The sequence below is a fragment of the Argiope bruennichi genome, chromosome X2 (genome assembly GCF_947563725.1).
Source record: "Argiope bruennichi chromosome X2, qqArgBrue1.1, whole genome shotgun sequence".
Lineage (NCBI taxonomy): Eukaryota > Metazoa > Arthropoda > Arachnida > Araneae > Araneidae > Argiope > Argiope bruennichi.
The window spans coordinates 92952710-92974035 of NC_079163.1; the positions used below are offsets into that span (position 1 = coordinate 92952710).

Below are 21326 nucleotides of genomic sequence, written 5' to 3' on the forward strand. Positions count from 1 at the left end.
AAAATATATTTATAAATGTAATATGTTGAAATTAATACACTGAATGCAAAAGTATTTATAAGAAAAAATTTTCCTGTTTATTTTCTCACTTTTATTCCGTATTTTTTTATTATTATTATTCATTTCAAAGAATAATAGTGAGCAATAAGAAATTATTTATGAAAAATAAAATTTTCTTGTGAAAAAAAGCCTCCAGTACTATAAAATATATCACTAAATATATAACTGTAAAAATTTTTGATAAATAAATTTTGACATACATTTTTTCCCTATAGAGATAAATAACACGCATGCGCATGGGGATCACAATACAGCGGAAGTGAACGCGGATGCCATCGGGCTCGAAAAGTCATTCACCCTTCAGGCACTTTGCACCCTTAAGTAACTATTTTATTTTAGTTATATAAATATTTCTGTATTTAATATTATTATTTTCCCAATATAAAAATCTAACACATCTGTACTATATTATTCTTTAATTTTTATTTTTTGAATTTGCAGTGGTCCATTGTTTCTTACCCACATGCTTTTGAAATTCAACGAATCTTATAGCATGATTACTTATCGGTGTAGCATACTATTTTTGTTTATTTTTATTATTTTTTCGTAAAGTATACAGTGTTGCCTCTTTTTGATGAAATGGCCTTGAAAAATAATAATCAATAACATTTATTAATAAGAACAGAAGAGTAAATATTGAACTTTTCAGAAAGGTGAATGAACTGAATTTAATCAGTACTTATCTGTATTAAAATTTTAAAATCAGAATTTCACGTATTTTGATCATTTTATTCTAACCAACTGTAATGAATATATTTCTTTCCAAGAGAAAATGGGAAAGGAAGGGGAGCAGAACTAAAATTGGAGTCTTATCGGAAAATGGAGTGAATTTTTGAATACCATATCTTTAAAAATTTCATTCTCAATACATTATAACTGGAGCTTTGTTTATCTCATATATATTCATTAGATCACATTTCCTTAATATATGTTGATAGGATCACTTGCGCTGTTTTACAACAAATGTTTTGACTTTTTTAAAGAAAATTTTCGGTCATTTCAGTTTTTTTTAAAAATTTTTTTTATTGAATTTATTTTGGTACACAATGTTTTTGAGCAACAATAGAAAATATGTGTGATGACTTATCATCCAAATTCTATAGTTTACTATCCTTTCAACTCCCAACGAAAATTTGAAGTGAGTGACATTTCTTACATACATTGTGTTTTTTAGTATTCGGATTAATTAAGCTTTTATTATTACTCCTTATTACAGTGAAATATTTTAACTATATCGAATTCTGGTTTTGATATTTTTATATAATAAAAAAGAACCTAACAGTGTTAAACTTGCATGTCAGAGTAAGTAATATAGAGTGTATAGTAAGTTAAATATAATTACGGAATTTTCATAATTAATTAATGAACACAACTTTAACCCGCAATTGCATTCCCCTGGAAAGAGACTCAAATACCGAAATAAATCGAAATATACATATTTAAATCAATATTATAGCCCTGAATCGAAAATACATAAATTTTTGAAGGAGCTGTGGTCAAATAATCTTTTTCTCACTATTCTTCGTTCTTTTAACTTTTCCTATGTTTAATGTGTTTTGAACATCTAAACTAGTGAGTGATATTTGAACATACAGGTTTAATCACTTATTATACACTACATTAATTTTCAATCCCATTTTCGCTCTATATAAAATATCATAGCAATTCAGGCTATAACATGTAAAATCCAAATAAATGCGAAAGAATAAATATTTTGTTTTATTAAGATTTCATATTGTTCATAAATGTTTTTGTAAGGAAATGAAAGAAATTAGTATCTTCTTAAAAATTCCATTTAAATTCGAAATATGAAATAAAAGTGCCTATAAATGTCAAGAAAAAGATTCTATAATCTTTTAAAAGTATTCTTTTAGTTTTTGGTTAATTTCTGATTACATCTCTGCTTAGCCCCACGGCTTATCACAAGAAAGAAGTGACAGTGAAAACAATTATTATAAAAATGGCAAAATGAAGTTGCTGGAAGCCATATTTCTTAATCTTTTGTCACTAAAATATTTGCTTTAAATGTGTGAAAAAGAGTTCTTCAAATTTTTCTTTTAATTTTCTTAGCACTTTAATAATTGTTTCTTTTTTTCCTGAATATTAATTTTTAATAAATTTATGTTTCATATAGATAAGAAAAGTAATATGCTATTTTTAAATTAGTACATTATTACAAAATATTTAAGAACCACGGTAAGAAATTTTCATATTATGGTGAGTACAGATGTCTTTGAAAATACTCTAATAATGAACATTTAAAATAAGAAACTTGGTCATTAAGGATTGTCTCATAAAATACAAACGTGTGGATATTAGATGCAAAATCCTGCAATATTTTGGAATAAAAATACTTATTTAATGTTAAATTCTATCATGCAATTAAAAAAAAATCTCGTTTTTTTTAAAGGCGATTATTTTAAAATAGTAATAATCAGATCTACACTACTTTTAAGCAAGATATGAAAGAGAGGCATTGAACCAGTCAGGTATTTATTTTTAAAAAATCAGCAGTTCAAAATCAATTTAAAATTCATGCAAAAGCAAGTCTATTTTATTTTTAACAAATAATTTAAACGCGAGTTTTTAAAATATTGATAAAATACATAATCAAAATGAGGTAACTCTAGAATAGAGACGAAGATTGTTGCTAATCTAAAATGCAGGCATCTATTTGTATCGAAATTGTTAATGATACTCTTCGGTCATATTCATATGATTGCTTTGTGGAAAATAATATATAATAAAGTGATTTAACACTTTTTTTATAAGTGCTTTTGCATTTCTTTTGATATATATCACCAGGAATAAATTAAAAAGGCATTTAGGCATAATTATCCCTGAAAGTCAAAAGCATTTCACAAAAATGATTAAAAGTTTCTCGGCATAATAAAAGTATTGCAATCAAAAAAGTACTATTCAGATTACTTACAAATTTATATGCTATTATTAAGTACAAAAAAAAAATGTAAATTTTCTTCAACAATTGATATAACAAAATATCTTTTGTAATCAAAATCTTTCTGGCATTAATTTTTTTAAATTATCTAGAAATCGATTACTTCATTAATTTTAAAGTGAATGACATTAATATGTTAAATAAGAACTGAAAAATTTGAAATGCACAAGCCTTAGGATATGTTTTGTTGAAAATCTGCATTATTTCTCAAAATTATTTCATTTCAGATCCTTTAATATTTATTAAAGAAAAGTATTTTAAAAAATTCACAGTGATAAATAGTTAAAAAAAATTAATTTAGCCTAGAAAATACGCAATATTAATTTGTAAAGAGCCAAATTCATTATGCCGTCCTCTATCTTAAATTCATGACTGAAATATATATTTATAATTCAGATTCGTGATTTTCCAGACAAATTTCATTATCTTTTTGCAGGCTCCTTTCTTCTATTTTGCAGAATTTCCAATTAAAATTACTTAGAAGTACAAAGTAGATGAAACGCCATTATAAACGGCATTCATAGAAATATGCAGCATATCAAAATTTTCATGCTCTATAACAAAGAAATAAACCATAAAAGGCAGAAAAATTTTAAATAATATATGCATATTTATTGCATATATCTTTTTACTCTTGACGATTTTTTTTACATTATTACCTTTTTTATCTTTAGTTTTCCATGATATGACATTTTACTTGAGAATGAATTGTAAAATTTCTGGAAATTTTCATGCTCATCTTTTTTTTCATAATTTTCTGCACTGAGATTGACAACTTCTGAACTTTGAGATATTCTTTTCTGCCACTTTATTCAAAGCCAAAATCTTGGATCAGCTTATTCCAAATATTCAGTTATATATAGTTCAATGTATTTACGATATCTAATTCGATAATTATTCAGGTCAATTGTTCCCATGTAAAGGGAAAAAATTAGCTATGAAAAGTTTATTGTGACAAAACCGATGCAAATTATTTGCAATTAATATAAAAATGCAAATAATTTGCAAAATACAAATTCTTTCAGGCAAAACCGATTTTATTTGTTAAATCATTACAACAACAAATTTTTATACGAGTAATGTTGGTCAAAAAATTAGTTAAGTCAATTCTAAATTTCGTCTCCCAATTGAAAAGGTTAATAATAATATCAGCATAAACATACAGAAATTTGCAGAATTATGCAGCAGAAGCACTGTTAATAAATATTTCAGAAAAATAATCCTATTTATATATACAAAGTCTAAACAAAGTACTTAAATACCTCAGTCAAAATGCCGTATAAAGAAATTGAATGCCTTTGATTATAACTTATTTTATGGAAGAAGAAATAATCTAAAATGATTCCAATTGTCTCAACCTGATATCAGAATTCAGTTAAGTGCAATCTATAGAAAATCAGCATGTTTCAAAACTTCTTGAAATACAGGTATGCCAGATTTTTTATTATCGCAAGTGTCGAAAAAACTCATAAGAATATGCCTCTTTAAAACTCGGATAGTAATCAACAAACAAGAAAATAAATAAAGGTTTCAAAATTTTAAACCTAAAAAGTTTTAAAATATTACATCACAAAATTTTGAGAAACGATGCAGATTTAAAAAGATACATATCCCAAGATTTGTATATTTCGAGTTCACTAATTTTTATTGAAGATATTAATATAATTCATTGTAAATTATTGCATTAATTAACTAATCTCTAAATAATTAAAAAATAATTTCTTTGAAATTTTTTATTGCAAAAAAAACCTCTTGCTATATCAACTGTAGAAAATTGTTGTGCATCTTTTGTTGTAGTTAATACTTGCATAAAAATTTATAAATAATTTAAATAATTCTTTTCTGATCCCAATAATTTCATTGTGTAAAGATATTTTCAGCATTTTTGTAAATGGCTTTCGACTTTGAAATCTAATTATATATCAATGTCTTTTTAATCTACGCCTGATGATATATATATCCGAAGAAATGCAAAAGCGCTTATAAAAATTCTTTGATTGCGTTAAAATATTTTGCACAAAATTATTTTGAAGGTTTGAAATGCTTATATATATATTTTTTCTTTCAAATCAACAATGGGAAGCAGGCGGCTCCATTATCACTAATAATTTATAATCACATTAATAATCATTATCATTAATAATTTATATTCACACATTAAGGATTAACAAGAATCTTTATTTAATTAATTTTTACATATTAATATGCATATTCTTCTCTCTATATACAAACACCGCCAGAATCAAGAAAGAATTTTTTAATTAAAATCTAGGTTACAAATTGAAAAAGTTTAAATTAGTCATGCATAAATGATTCATAATTTCAGAAAAAAACAACAACAGCAAGATGAATGACTGTAATGGGTTTTCTTAAGTTTTTAGGATATTTTTATTCATGATAGGCAATGTTTTGTAGTTTGTTATAAACCTTTCACAAATCTAGTAACGAAATGTTTAGTATAAGAGGATGGATGCTGTTTTATTCATGACCGAAAACATATTTCGAGATTCTAAAAGTATATAAAAAGAAAGTAGAATTATCGAATCAAGCATTAATAAGTGCTCCTTGAAAATAAGTCAGATTTAATGTAGTGAATTTTAATTAAATATTTTGAATGCAAATTGTTTTCTCAGTTAATTTATCAGCTTATTATTAATCAGAATCTAATCGAAGCCTTCAAAACTTTAACTAAATAAAAATCCGACAATTTGGCTTCTTGGCCATCTGTTGATGATGATAAAATTGGTTTCTGACTAGAATGTGTTATCATATTGAAAAAAAGTAAAAATAATCATGAACTGCTTCTAGGCATAAAATTATTTCAATGTATCAAGACAAACGATTACTTTTATTATGAGTACATTTGTAATTTGCAACATTTTGATAAGTAGTATTAGGGTTTTGATATTTAATATTAGCTATATTTATTACACACATTTTGTAAATTTTGTCGATCTCGAAATTTTTTCCAATGAAACTTGTGTGGGATAGTCATTCATTTATAAATAAATACTGTTCTTTATGATTGGCAAGGGGGAAGGAAATAAAAAGGTTGATATGATACTGCTTGGATATTTGTAGAAATATTAAGCATAATTTTGTTTATAATAAAAGACATTTGGCTAAACGGCATTATAAAGATATCCTTGAGTGATTTCACAATACTTCAATAATAATAATAATAATAATGATAATAATAATAATAAACTTCTGGTATTATCAAGAGCCATTTCAAGGAACTATCTGAAACACATCAGCAATTATTTTCTTTTGCCGAAAAGTTTTCATGTGAGCTGATTGAAGTGGCAACTAGTAAATAAAGAAGTTTGAACCTTGATTTTGATAATTTAGTAAATGAAGATACTTCGAATCTTGAGTTTGTTTGTAACAAGCAATATTCTGTACAGGATGTTGTAAGAATACGACTATGCACATATTTAGTTCTTTGACCTATAAAATGCTCATAAATTCATTTGCAGTTTCTAATGCATCAAATCATAACCATGAAATTAAAAACATTTTTCAAAGGTCACTTTTATATTGTTTTTTACTAAATTAAGTTAACAACTAAATGCGTTGTTTTTTAAACAGTACAGAAAATTGTTATGTACAGCGATTTCATTTTTGAATGAACATTGCTCATTCATTAAATATATCAGTTATTTTCTTCCCTATTTAATATCCTTGAATAATTTCAAAATACACACGTGGAGATGGATTTATTTAAAGACCTCTGGTTAGCCACGGCATTTTTTCACCATGTGAATTTTGATTGATATTTTGTGAAGAAATGAATTCAAACAGCTTGGACATTAATATAGAATTATATTTTGCTTTTATTTAGGATAAATGTTTTTTCAATTGCATTTTAAACATAATATAAACACTGCTGCAGAATAGGATATAGACATCACAATCAAAGTATTGCGACGACATGAACACTTAGACATCTAGCTGAAAGTAATTTAAACACATTCTTTTAAGTTTCCGAAAACCAAAATTTATTTTTCTAGTTATTTCATATCATGGTAACGAAGCCCTAATGCATAAAATCAACAAAACTGAACATCTTTGAAGCCTTATTTTGTTTATAATTGGCAATTTTCGGTTTTACTTTGCAATCATATAAAACTTCACGTATTCAATTTTTTTTATTTAAACAATTCTTCATTTCATTTAGTTTTCGAAACTCCTCTTTTATCCCTTTTACGTGGAAAAAGTTTTTCATAAACCACTTCACTGCAACAACACTAACTACACCGTTTTTTAACAGTAGGCGAAACGTTTCATCTTTACGCGCCAAAGAATTAATTCTTGAAAGAACATTTCTTACTCCTGAAAGAGCGCAGTCGGTCTCTTTCCTATTTGATACTCTTGAAGCTTTTCAAAAAGCGCACTTAGAGATGATCTACAGAGAGACATCCAATCAGCGAGGTGATTCTTCCTCCACGTGGATGCTTGACAGTTACCAGATAGGATGATGACACCGCAATTAAAGCATTGCGAAGACACGAACACTTAGCCTCCTCGAGTTGTAAAAGGATATTGGTGAAATGCTTTGCTCCTCTTGATTGGAGGCTCCGACGATTGTTAGGTTGCAATTAAGAGGTTTCCATACCCTCTTGGAACAAAGGGGGTGAACAAGGGTCAAAGGTTCGGGGCTCTTTCATGAATAAGATGATCGTGTTGGTGTTGAAATGGGATAAATGCGCTTGTTAATAAAAATACTTTAATTATTTACATATCTTTTTTTCTTGGAAATGCTCAGTGATTTAGGAAATACTACAAGAGTGATGAATTAGTTGTTAAGTCGTTTATCAGATAAGACATGTTTCGTTTGAAATGCAACAGGAAGCCGATCAATCAATTTATACATTGGGTAATAACATCTCTAACGATGCGACTGCTTAATGGCTGAAATGAATGAAGGATTAAGAAATATTTGCTGTCACCAAAGGAAAAAGTAGAAAGAAATTAAGCGGGTGAATCGAAATGTTTAAATTTGACTAATGACTATAAAAAGTATCTGATGATAGTTTTAATTCAATAGAGATTGAAAAACTATTGCTTAGTATAAAAATGGTTTAAAATAAGATTCAATTAGTCATGAATACTTTAATGCATGTAATTATTAAATGAAGATGTTATTTTTGTAACTTTTAGAAGGAAGAGTTATTAACATCTTTAAATTGCAATTAATAGATGAAAATAGAAACTGTGAAGTAATTTTAAAAATATGTGTACAAAATAGCATCTCTATTACCCGCCAATGAAGTTTACTTAATGAATAATCATAAAATAAATGTACGAAAAAATGCTTAGAATGATATAAAAGGCGTTGAGCGGTGATATTAAATTTGATTTCTGAAATAGATAAAATTCTGTTTCATTCTTTGTATGAATGAAGCTATGTAATGCAAGATATATGAAACTTCTTTTTTTTATTACGATATTTTATTATGATAATTTGCTTAAATCGCAATTACTTTTAATTTGAGAAAAAGTTGTAATTTAATAGATATTAATAAATATAATTTTTTAAAAAACTTTTATACATATGCTCACGATCCTGCAGTTTGCTTGGCATAAATAATTATTAAATACAATTCTAATATAAACTGATATTCCTAAGATTTTTTAAGATGGATTTTCAATTCTTAAACGTATATTAAATGCACATCTCATCGAAATAGAAAGCCAAGCGGCAGATTTAACTTCTATATAACATAATAGGTGTAAGAATTCAGAAACAACAAAGTTTGAATTCTTCATTTGTTAGGTAATATTATTTCCGAGTCATCTTCTACGTGTTTTTCCTACCAGCTGAATCAACTAATGCAAGTGCTACTTCAGTCAGGAATCTGGCGTCTTGACTTGATTAATATTTATAGAAAATGGTTGTCACTTGTTAATGATAAAGCATTTTATCTTCTCATTATGTACAATATAATTATTTTCTATCTTTCAACTACTGTGTGACGACTTTTATTATATATATTTAATTAACGTTGATGTGATAAATGATTACATTACGGTTTTCCTTCCAATATCAATAACATTCTCTCAAAATTCAGTTCAAATGCATTTAATTCAAGCGTCTTTAAGACAGATGTTTTTTAATGAGAACAAAAATTTTGTTATTAAACGTTTTTAATAGGAAGTATTATCAAGCTTGATTAATGGACAAGGAGACTTAAATCTTCAGATAGAATTCATTATTTTAAAATTATTTAACATGATGAATGCATGTTTATATTAGTAAATAAAGCCTTTTTAGTTTCTCAAATTCAGACATTTCAAAAAATATTATCAGATGAAATTGTAGAAATAGCAAGTGAATTTTTAGCTATAAATGACTTACTCATATTTAAGCTGCTTATGTTCATTTGACTTACGCTTGCTTTGTATATCACTGTCTTAATACAGTTCTTGAGAACTGCAAAACATATATGATATGAGAAAATAGAACTAAAATTTCTTTAACATTCTGCAATTAAAACTTAGTTTTTCTTTAAATCCTTTTTATTTTGGAGAACAACTGTTAAAAATAAAAAGAACATACGCACAAGAAATTATTATTTTAGAAAAGGTCAAGGATATGAGCAATTTTACAATCAATTAGATTTATTTAAATATATGATGGGTAAATTTGCATAATCTAAACTTGAAAGTGAACTTGACTTTCCTGAGTCATCAAATAATTGTCTGTAATAGAAGAAAATCTTTCAAAATAAGTCTTATAATTTGTAGTATATGTCTTCACGACTTTTCTTTGTTAGATATTCACCAGTTTCCTTACAGAAACATTGAAAAATCCAGACACAAATTTTCTTGGTTTGAAATTGATTTTCCGAGAAATGAGCCTGAAAATGAGAGATTGATAGAAATTATAAATTAAAATTTTTGAAAAGGATTCATTATGTCTATAATTTGTCTTACAACAATAATATTTATGTTTTTCTCATGCTGTAAAAATAAAATATTTACACTCTCACACGCAAAATTGGGCATTTTAAGATGCTTTTACGGTTTTTTTTATACATATTTGATTGAAATGAGATTATGTATTCAAACTTGATCTGAAAGATTTTAAATATTTACACTCTCAATTATAAAATATAAAATATTAAATTAATATAAAATTTAAAAAATAAAATATAAGATATAAAATATTTACACCCTCACAAGCAAAATTGGGCATTTTAAGATACTTTTACGTTTTTTTTAAATACATATTTGATGGAATAAGATTATGTATTCAAACTTGATCTGAAGGATTTTTGCAAGTCTATACAATACTTTGTTAACACCAAACTGCTTCTTTTCGCTAGGTATCAAGATATCATCAACAAAAAGGTTTTTTTTTCGTTCTTGACCATCTTTAATATAAGGAAATAATTTGACGATACGAAAATAAAATATTAATTAATAAATATAATTTTATAAATTATTTTTGGCACATTTACTATTCGACAGCACATTATCAATTATTAAAACCACAAAACTGCTCCATATTAATGAGAATATTTTGTTTCTGCATTAAAAAGCCAGACAGTGCTGAGTCTCAACATGAGTTATTGGACCATGATTAACCTTGAATCTCTAATTTCATATAGTTAAAAAACCTCTAATCTTTTTAAAAAAATTGATTATGAATTTAATTTTCAATCACTTTAAAAATTAATATAATTCATGTATGTATAGAAAATTTGCGACGGCAATTGAAATAGAACCCCAAATTCTTAATTAATTGGCTATAACTTGATGCGAATTTGATTAGCTTTATTTTAACTTAGCACGAATGATACCTTTGAAAATAAATGCCAGCAATATTTTCACTAACTAATGCAAAAAATGATAATGATAATAATATTGATCAATGAATTCTTCAAATATTTAATAAAAATCTTGTGTACAAATTTCAATAGTTCGATTCCATTTAGAATCTCGACCCGTTATTAAAAAAGTCATGATCTAAACACAGTTTCTATATTTTTTTCAAAGCAAAATTTAAAAAATATTGTTATATTCCTTGCATTTAATATTTAGCTTTCAAATTTTGTGCAAATTGGATGACAATGGATCAACGTCATTCGTCTTGATAACAACGTAAAAATTGTGCTATTTGTATGTTTACTTGTATGTAAAATTAATCTAAATATAATAATTATATTTAGATGCACAATGTTAGGGTGGATGAATGTTTGAGCTGAAAGAAGTTGATGTGCTAAATTGATTGATGTTTAGCTGCAAAAAATTTTTTCTAAACAAATTTGAATTATTGTTTTAATACAAAATAATTCAAACACAGCAAGTATAAATATTCTTAAAGTCAAAAATCATTTTAGTTGAAAGAATTAATAATAATAAATAATAAAAGTTAATTTAGTTAAATAATAAAACATTACTAAATAATTGCATAATTGCATGAAATGAGTTTTTTTTATTAATTATACCTATAAGCATACAAAGTTTATTGTAAGTTGTTACGTTAAAAACCTAAAACAGAAACGCTTACATATACCTCCTTCCATATGCTTTATAATGTTTGAATTATCATCCAGTAACATGCCGATATGTTAAAGATGAATCAAACATGGATTAACATAGAATGAAAAACAAATTTCGAAATTAAAATTTCCATTGTTAGAAAGGCTTAAAAAATTCAATTTTCAACACTCAATTCTGTTCACAAATTATTTTTTTATTGAGCAAATGAATGTAGTCATGATATTGACATAATATTTAAAGTATAATTTCAAACCATGTTCATGATAATCAAAGTTTCTTTCATCAGAAATTATTTAAATTCTAGTGTGTAGTTTATCGGAAAAGATTTTATTATTTCATCTATATATTAATTCCCCCATATCACAGAATGAGAACATGTTTAGATATTGCAGGCTTTCTATTATAATTATTTTCTTGATCTTATTGCGACTTAAAAGCACTCAAAAAAGCGTGCTTGATAATATGATAATATTTATTTCTCCCATCTTAATTTGAAATACAATTTTAAAATTTATGTTAAAATGAAAAATTATTAATCTGCTTTTTAATAAAGTGAGATGATTATTTTTTAATTTAAATTAAACGCTTACTTGTTGCAATAAATATTAATCTTAGTCTTTTATTCAAATATTTATTTTGCCTTTTGAACTTAATATTCTTTGGGCATGTACTTTTCCAAAGCATATTAAAGGCAACGTGTGTATAAAGCTCAAAAAGAGGAACTGTTACAATAGCTTTTTTCCGGCAAAATAGTCTTTTCTGTATTTCTCTAACCCTGATCTAAAACGAATAATAATGTAATAACCTTTTAATAGTTTATAAAATTTTAAAATTACAAATAAGATGAATATTTATGATAGTTTTATTTAGCTCTGAAATGCCTTAAATAGCCAGGCTAAAGACAATCACAGTTAAACTTATGCTGGACATTTCATAATAACACGTGTAGAAGTAGTTAATCAAAATTAAAACTAAGCACATTTTAAAATTAAATTTATTTTTAAAGGTTTTAATCCGTTATTTCCTGAATATCTATAATTGTAAATAACAGCAGATTTTCAGAATCTGATATCTACACATTTTCTGAATATCTACATATAAGTTTCTGTCCCAATTATTATTTTACCTAATAATTGTGGAATAACACTGAACCTGAAATGCCCAATAATAAAAGAAAACTGAAGACATTTGCAATAAGAATTATGAAAAATTAAAAAAGATTCATCTTATTATTTTAGAGCATTTAAAAAAGTACATAATAATTTTCGCTTAAAATTTCCAATTTGTTCTATATTTTTCTTGAAATTTCCATCAGTAACTAACAAGAGCAATTCCATTAAATAGTCTAATTGTAAGCAAGTTTTTCAAAAAGGTTGAAAATTAATTTAACATAATAGGTAATTGCTCTATTGTGATACCAATTTTCAATAGCTAATGGAGCTAATTATTTTTGAAACTTCTTTGAAAATTGAATTCTTTGGAACCTAAAAGCAATCATTAAGAAAAGTCCAGTTAATAATCTTATTACCAGGCTTCCTCAGTTCATCAGAATTTTACAAAGAGTATAGATAGCAATGCTACTTTATAAAGCCTTTACAAATTAAATTTATATCATTTAGAAAATTCTGATTTATTTGAAAGTTAATTTTAAATGATTAGTAAAACCAAGACACGCATTCGAATATATTACTTTCACATTTTAAAACCAAATGGGTGTTTACAAGTTTAAAAATGCTCTACTGTTATTTTATTACTCGATTCAATTTTTAATGGCTTTAAACACATTTCATTATAGGTAGCATATTTTCCTTGAAGTAAATAATGCTTTGGTGTGGAATCTCGATTAAGAGAATACTATTTCATAATAACTTCAAATAGTTAAAAACTCAGACATTAAATTTTATGTTTAATAAGGATAATTTTATGTAGAAAAAAATAATTTAATAAGTGATTATTCCTCTATTTGCATGAGAAAAGATGGAAATTTTCTGCAATTTTCAAAGAGTAAAATACTCAGAAAAATTTTATGTTTAATATGGATAATTTTATGTGAAATAAATAGTTTAATTAGTGATAATCGCTCTATTTGCATGAAATAAGATTGCAATTTTCTAAATTTTATGACAAATTTTTTCCTTATGAAAGTAAAAACAGAATTTTTTCCCTTTTACAAAGAATATCTTTCTGCAAATATTTCAAAATTTTCAAGCATAAAGTTTTTATTATGGACCAATGACGAAAGAACAAATTATGACTAATATATTTTTGTTTCTTCACAGGAGATTTTTGAATTTTTTTAACACTTTGAATTTTCCTGAAGGTCAGCAAGGAAAAAAAAAGTGCAGAATTTATAAAAAAAACTTTTTGTTATATTCTAAACTGTTAAGAGAATGTAATTTTATTCCAATAATAAACGTTTGTCAAAATTATCTTGTCTTACAAAATTTGTTGTAAAAAAGAGCATTTTAATTCATCTTAAATTTTAGATGATAAATATTTACGAAGTTTATATTATCTCATTTTAATCACTTCGCTAAAATAGCATATTTTAAAAGTAACTGTTTATAACTTTTCGTATGCGATATATCTTTGAATGTTGAATGTATCCTGTGGTATATTAATAACAGACAATATAATTTAGTATGATTGTACCTAATGGTATTCTGTTTATATGTTGACATAAAAATTATTAACTTTTCTAAAATGACGGATCAATTTCCCTCATTTTTTTGAAAAAGGGAAAGCATTTCATTCTAATTTATAAATAAGTAATGTGAAATAATCCTGAACATTTTTTCTTAATGGGAATCTAATATTATAAGCTATAATCAGATAAAAAAATACATTATGAAAATAATTAAATCATCAACTTCCTCGCTTACATTTTTTTTTCAAAATATAGATAATATCTGACTATTTGGAGGAATAACTGTTAATGAAAGGGAGAATATTCTTGATTTAACAATTATGTTAATTTTTTTGTGATGGAAAAATCAGAAAACGCATGTAAATACATAATTGTTTTCAGTACCTTATCTTGTTTATTCAAATTGATTTATTCTGCTGCAAGTCATATCAAATATAATTTGCACATATTCCTTTCTTAGTGATTATTTAAGAAAACTAAATGAAGAAGTTTCTATGCTTCTCTCTTTATATGCCATTTACAACTTTTATAAATTTTCTTTTCAGAAATCTTTTTTTAAAAAGTTAGTTAAAAAGTAACCATTCCCTTAAAAATACGGATTCTAAAATATATAAAATCATACTAAATAAAATTAATTAAACTTTGTTTCCGTTTGTTGAAATCTGATTTATTTTTAACTTTCATGCAAAAAATAAATACATAAGCCTATTAAGGGGTATAGGAGTTTAACGAGAAAAATTTGACCAAATTTTCCTATTCTATGTCTTCTAAAAACTTTTCTTATAAAAGTTATACTTAAAAAACATCTTTTTGAATAGCATTTAATTAGCAGATTTCAATCTTGAGGCCAAGAATGTAATACCGGGTACGAAAAAAAAAAAAATCTTCACTCAATTTAATTTGGTGATCTTGAAGATTTAACACAATTAATAATCCTGACACATGAAAAAAAAATTTCATTAAAATTTCTGAAAAAAAACCCCAATATTTTTTGCGCTGATTGCCATCGCAGCAATCTATCCACTCTAACAAAAAAAAAAAAAAAAAAAACTTTTTAAATATTTATTTTAAAAAATCTCTTTTTGAATTATGTGGGTGATGTTTTTTCTATTTTCTTTTATTTAGAAGCCTACCTTTAGGCCCCGTTCCTCGGGTAAAAGTCTGCGCAGAAGCATCCACAAACAAGAGTCAACAACAACGCGAATCTTCCTCTCCTTAACCCTTTGATCACACAGCTCGTCGCTCATCCAAGATGGCCGTCCGCAGCAAGTGGAAAAAGAGGCGAGGCTTTTTGAAAGAAGAAAAAAAGAACAAAACACAAAAACCAAGCATCCGCTCTCTCTCTCTCTACGAAGCGGTCGATAATACAACTTCTCATGAGAGCCGACTCTTTCTTTCGCATCGATCTTCCCGCCACCGCACACTGCCACCACCACCTTCCTACCACTGATGCCAAGCATCGCCAAGGCACCCACTTCGTCGCCAATACTCTTCGGGTATGTAGAAAAAGATACATGCAGCTAAAAATACGAAAAGAGGCTTCCGCCTATAAAGCGGTGCTCTAGTTAATGAAAATTTTGGAAAGGGGTGATCCGAATTATAGAATTTTTCTACCTCGGTTGAATCTTATGGCATAATAACATACTTGTACAAGCATTTATATTTTTTTTTGTTTGCAGATCGATAGTTTTCTGTCAAATAAAAAAAAACACTTTTTTTTTCTATCGCATGCCATTAGTTTTTTAAGGATTTTGTTCATCTCATTCGGGTCAAATATGGCTGCGCGTTCTTTGCTGCATTTAAAGTGCGCAGTTATCGATTTTGGAGAAAGGGGGAAAACTAGATTTTTTTTTTGCATGTAGCAGTTTTTTCTTTTTCTTTATCTTCTGGAAATCGATAAGGCTTTCGATGATTTGTTTCTTGTCGCTTGGAGTCTTGTTTTCTTTCGTTGAAGAATTCTCAAATGTAATAAGAATTGATTCGTCTTTTTTTCCTTATAATTTTATTTGAAATACAAACGTTCTTTATTTCTTTTTATCTTATGAGTACATTTTCTTAATTTAAAGAATCTCTTATTTCTAATAATTTCCGTATCAAAACTCTCAATAATATTACGAGCATCTCATCCATTTTTCTTTAGATTTTGCTGTATATACTTTCGCCTTTTTTTTTTTTTTCTTCCTACCTCTTATTCGATGAAAGGTCTTTTGTTGCTTTCTTTTGAAAACTTTTTTCGTGTAAAAATAAGTGCTACCTCACTGAAAGAAAAAGGAGAGAAAAAAAAATCGTGGTATTTTTCTTCTCTTTCTTTTTTTATAATCTTTTTTTTTTTTTTTTTTTTTTGTGAGGCGTTTTGAAAAGAATGAACTTTAGGCGAGGAGGGGGAGGGGTGAAACTCGCTCAAGTGTCTGTTAACTCACTCCGATTACTGAGTGCGGTTGACTATCCGAAGCTTGAAAAAGAGGCCTGTTTTTTCTTCTCTTTTCTTCTTCTTCTTTTTTTTTTTTTCTTTTCTTCTTAAAGAGCTTTTCCCCTCGCCGAATAAAATTATCAATCAACCTGTGCGCGTGAGAAGGTACGTTTGAGGTTTTTTTTTATCCTCATTTTTTTTTTTATAAAGAATAACCTTCGGCTTTTATTCTCGATAGAGAGAAAGTAAAGCCTGAAAAAAAAAAAAAAGCTTTTTTTTTTTCACTTTCATTACCTTGCCACTTTTACTTTGGTTTCTATTATGTATTTTGTAGCTCTATGCTTTACATAAGCAGGTGCCATTTCATTATCAATCTGAACACTTGTTATGGATCACGCTTAGAATCCTCACCCCCCCCCCCTTCACTAGATTGCGGCGTTCATAGAAGGTTATAACCTCTTATGTTTAATGATATAATTGTATCACATCAATTAAATCAGGTAACTAGGATGTTCTCTGTAATGAAACATATTTATAATCTGTTTTTACGACTACTTTCTGTCTCGGCCTTTTTATTTCACTTTCTGAAAAAGAGGTAGGGGGTACCAAATAAAGTTATATTTTCTTAGTAAAATGGAAGAAAAAAAAATCTTGCTAAAATTATTTTTATTTATCAAGCTGTAAAAGAAACAAATCTTTAAAATCTTGCTTGTATCTAATGTATTATATTTTAAAAAATGGCAGAAGTTCTTTCAAATTTCAAAAAAAAAAAAAAAAAAAAAAATGCTGAGCACAAAATAGATTTGGCAATTTTTTAAAAATAAAATACCAATAGGGACTTGGTAATAGATCAACGTTTTTTTATTTATTTATCATTTTATTATTTTTTTATAAATATTTCTTTATTTGCACTTTTAAAAATGTTTTCGAATACTATTACATGTTTATTTTTCTTTGAAAAGTGCCATTAGAACGGTTTGCCCAATTTCGTATGCAATGAAGGAATAGGCTTGATTGTCTTAACTGATATGCATGTGAAAACAATTTAAAAGCAATAATACGACTTTTTTCTTAAACTGTTAAGCTAAACGACCATTTTCATAACAATTTTTAGCAATTTCAATTTTTTTTTAATCTAAACTGACATTACATTAAAAAAAAAAAAGATTTTTTTCACTTTGGAAAAAAAAGCCAAATATTAAAAAAAGTTATAAAAAGTTTTTGATTGTAAAGACGATTATTAATAATTTTAAATCACAGACAACAGGGGATTTTGCATTCTTTGTTTCTATAGTTTTTTTAAACAATTTAATGTTCACAAAATGCTATGAAGAACTTTTCTTTCTAAAGTCTGTTCTGATAAAATACGTAAGAGTGTGATATTGCTCTAAGAATGCATGATAAAACTTCATTTCTACTATATCACCGATTACTTCAAATGCTCATTTAATCATTTGAATCACTTAATGTTTTATTCTTAGTTTCTGCATACATTATAATTGTATTGATTAATCCTATTAATTTTAATTTGTTTTTGTCTTTTACTTGTGATCTTAGAATTTAATTCTTTCTTTGTATTGTTGCTAATTTTATTATAATAATTTACGTCTCATATTATATGTGAGTGGCAGCAATTAAGTATTATTTAGATAGAGATTGCTTACTTCCTGTGCATGGTATAATTCTAATACTATTTAATGTATTGTTTATTTGATGTGTTTGTTTGAACTGTTGATGGGATTTCCGTAGAATTAATTAAATGCATTATTTGGAATTCTGGATAATCTATTAAGATTAGCAAGAAATATATAGTTATATGACGGTTATAGAGAATGAATTAATATATTATTCTAATTAAAATACACATAGGAATTATCCAACAGTTTTTCATTTCAAGTTAACCCACACACAAAAAAATTCGTTGTAGATTTTATTTTACTTACTCCTTAATATGCCAATGTCCCCATGAATGAAAAGAATTCCATTGTTTTTTCAAGTCGGTCATAAAAAGGAAACTTATATCATTCTAGTTTTATTATATATATACTTACAGAAAAAGTTTGAAATGATTATATTTTTTATTCCTCGGCATATGAAATTGTAATCTTTTGCATATAATTTAATTATGCCTGATAAAACTAGTTAGACTCCTCGCTACAAACCATAAAATTTTAATTGTTAATGTTAAACTAATTATAATTACCTAAATAAATAAAATTAATTAAAAAATAAGACCAAACCTTTTTTGTCTGCCTTATACACATAGATAACAATTACATTAAAAAATTGCCAGGAGAAAATAAGAGTTAAAAATTTTTTTTTTCATTCACGGCTACAGACATTTGCAAATATAGGTTGTAAAGACAAAAAATTGTATTTTAATCTTTTAGTCTTAGATCTAATTCTTTGTATTTATTTCAGCGTAATTTACTATAAAATACATTTCTTTATGGATATAAGTTGCAGATATGTATTTCTTTTTTCTTTGCGCTGATCCTTTAAAAATAATAAACAAGATTTACCAAATATTTTATTGAAGAATTTTAATTTTAATTTTTAAGCTTTGTCCTACAAAGAAGAACGAAATTGGACAAATTGAAGTATGTTTTATTAGGCTATGAAGGCGGTATTTATTTTGATAAACTGAAAAAAAATGGATTAAAATTTAATTTTTTTTCCTCTGCACATTTACTTATATAACCTTTGAGAATAAAAATTCTGTTTCGTTTATTATGAATTCATTTCTAATATAAACAGAATATTTGATAATTATTTGCCGCTTTCTACTATCTCTCTTTTTAATTGGAAATACATCCTACGTTAATTAGGAAATTTTAAAGCATTTTTTAAAAAAACATTCAGTTACTTTTTTTAAAAACTACCATCGAATTCATATATACAAAAATATATAAAGAGCAGTTTTCAGGAACCTTGGATTTTCATTCGAAAATCTTTTTATGTATATTGAATAAAATTGCAACATATCGAACAAAACCTTTTGCATAAAAATTGTGTGCTTGTATATAATTATTGTAATCAAAAGGAATCATTCATTTCGTTCATCAGAATGAATATAAATTAAATAAGGAAAAAAAATGTTTTACCGATTTTTATTGCAATAGAAATCCCGGAAACCCCGAAGCCCTTTACATAAAACAATTTTAAAAAAGCCGATGAGTCATATGCTTTAATTAGCCTCTAAAATAATAGATGTTTCAACTTTTATTATTTAAATTTAGTTTAATTCATGAATGCTGATTAGTTCCTCTATGAATCAAAATAAACTTTATCTTGAAGTGGCTGCAGCCAAATATTGTGTTCAAAATGACATTAGCCCAAAATTAAACTTTAAATACTAATAAAAAATAAAGTCTTTGACTAAAAATAAATAACTGCAATAAATTAGTCTTTTTTTGTATAAGAATTTACATTTTTTTTTAATAAATTGCAATCAAATTTATAAATCACATAGATATGTGTAAACTTTCACTATAAATTTCTTTGTTAGTTTAATTGTTTAAGTCTTTATTAGCCACCAAAAATCAACCATGCATAATTGCTTTTATTACAACACAAATAAAAATTGTATTTCTGTTTTTCAAAATTTATATATATCGATTTTTTCCGACCATATCTATATATAGATGCTCAACATATTCATTGAATATACATGATTATTTGAAAGCCTGAAAATTGAATTCGATATTACTTATTATTGCTCACATTTCAAATCAAGATATCTTAAAAAATTTTCGAATTATTTTCTCTTCTATTGAAAATACTTTTAATTAATTCTTTACAATGTGAAATGTGAATATAGTTTCATTAATTAAATCTTTTCTTAATTTAATAAAATTATTTGGTATAGCTATAATTTTAATATTTGTTGAATGAAATTTGAGTAATGAAGAAAGAAACTGTTTAATATAATTTAATTAATTGATAATAATAGAAAGTTTAATATAAATTTCATTCAAAAATGAGTGAAACATGAGTTTCATGTCTTTTACAAATGAATACTTAAAAAAACAAAAGATTTATTTTACTATCATCGTACAACAGGTATCGTATTCTTCATCCATTTCCATTCCAGAAGCATTTTCATTAGGAAGATGACCCCAATACTATTTCTGTATATAAGTAAGAAAAATAAAGCCTGCTTATAAGCAAAATAGAACTAAACAGATTTAATTAATTTTATTTTTGGCTTTTTAAGAGTTTATCACAAGACTGTTTTCATTGATATTTTTACCTAGAAGTATAAATTAAATCAGATAGATTAATTTACCTTTATAACTTTTGAGTTTCAAAATTATTTAACAGGATCGTACTTGGAATCATGACCAGATGATGGCCATGGATAACAGAACAAATATGATATGTAAACACAGGTCGTTTGTATACATGGCTATGGGATTGAATTGTACGAAGATTTTGGTATCAAAATTGGGCTTACAATTCTTTTGTAACGCCGTTTTTCAAAGAATTAAGAAAAATTTCGATCTCAGATAGATTTGAAATTCATGAATATTAGTTAATATTCATTAATTTTAACTAATATTCAAATAATCAATTTATCATGAATTTTAACTAATATTCAAATAATCAATTTATCATGAATTTTAACTAATATTCAAATAATGAATTTATCATGAATTTTAACTAATATTCAAATAATGAATTTATCATGAATTTTAACTAATATTCAAATAATGAATTTATTATGAATTTTAAGTTAT

At 26.0% G+C, this 21326-nt stretch overlaps 1 protein-coding gene across 1 annotated transcript in view; it reads right to left on the bottom strand.

Annotated features, from left to right (window-relative positions):
• The window catches only part of LOC129960309 (NGFI-A-binding protein 1-like), a 281783-nt gene extending 266249 nt beyond the window's left edge, over positions 1-15534 (bottom strand). The window contains exon 1 of the mRNA XM_056073650.1: positions 15311-15534. The gene's annotated coding sequence lies outside the window, so the exon portion shown is untranslated. The remainder of the gene's footprint in view (positions 1-15310) is intronic.
• Between the last annotated feature and the right edge of the window lie 5792 nt (positions 15535-21326).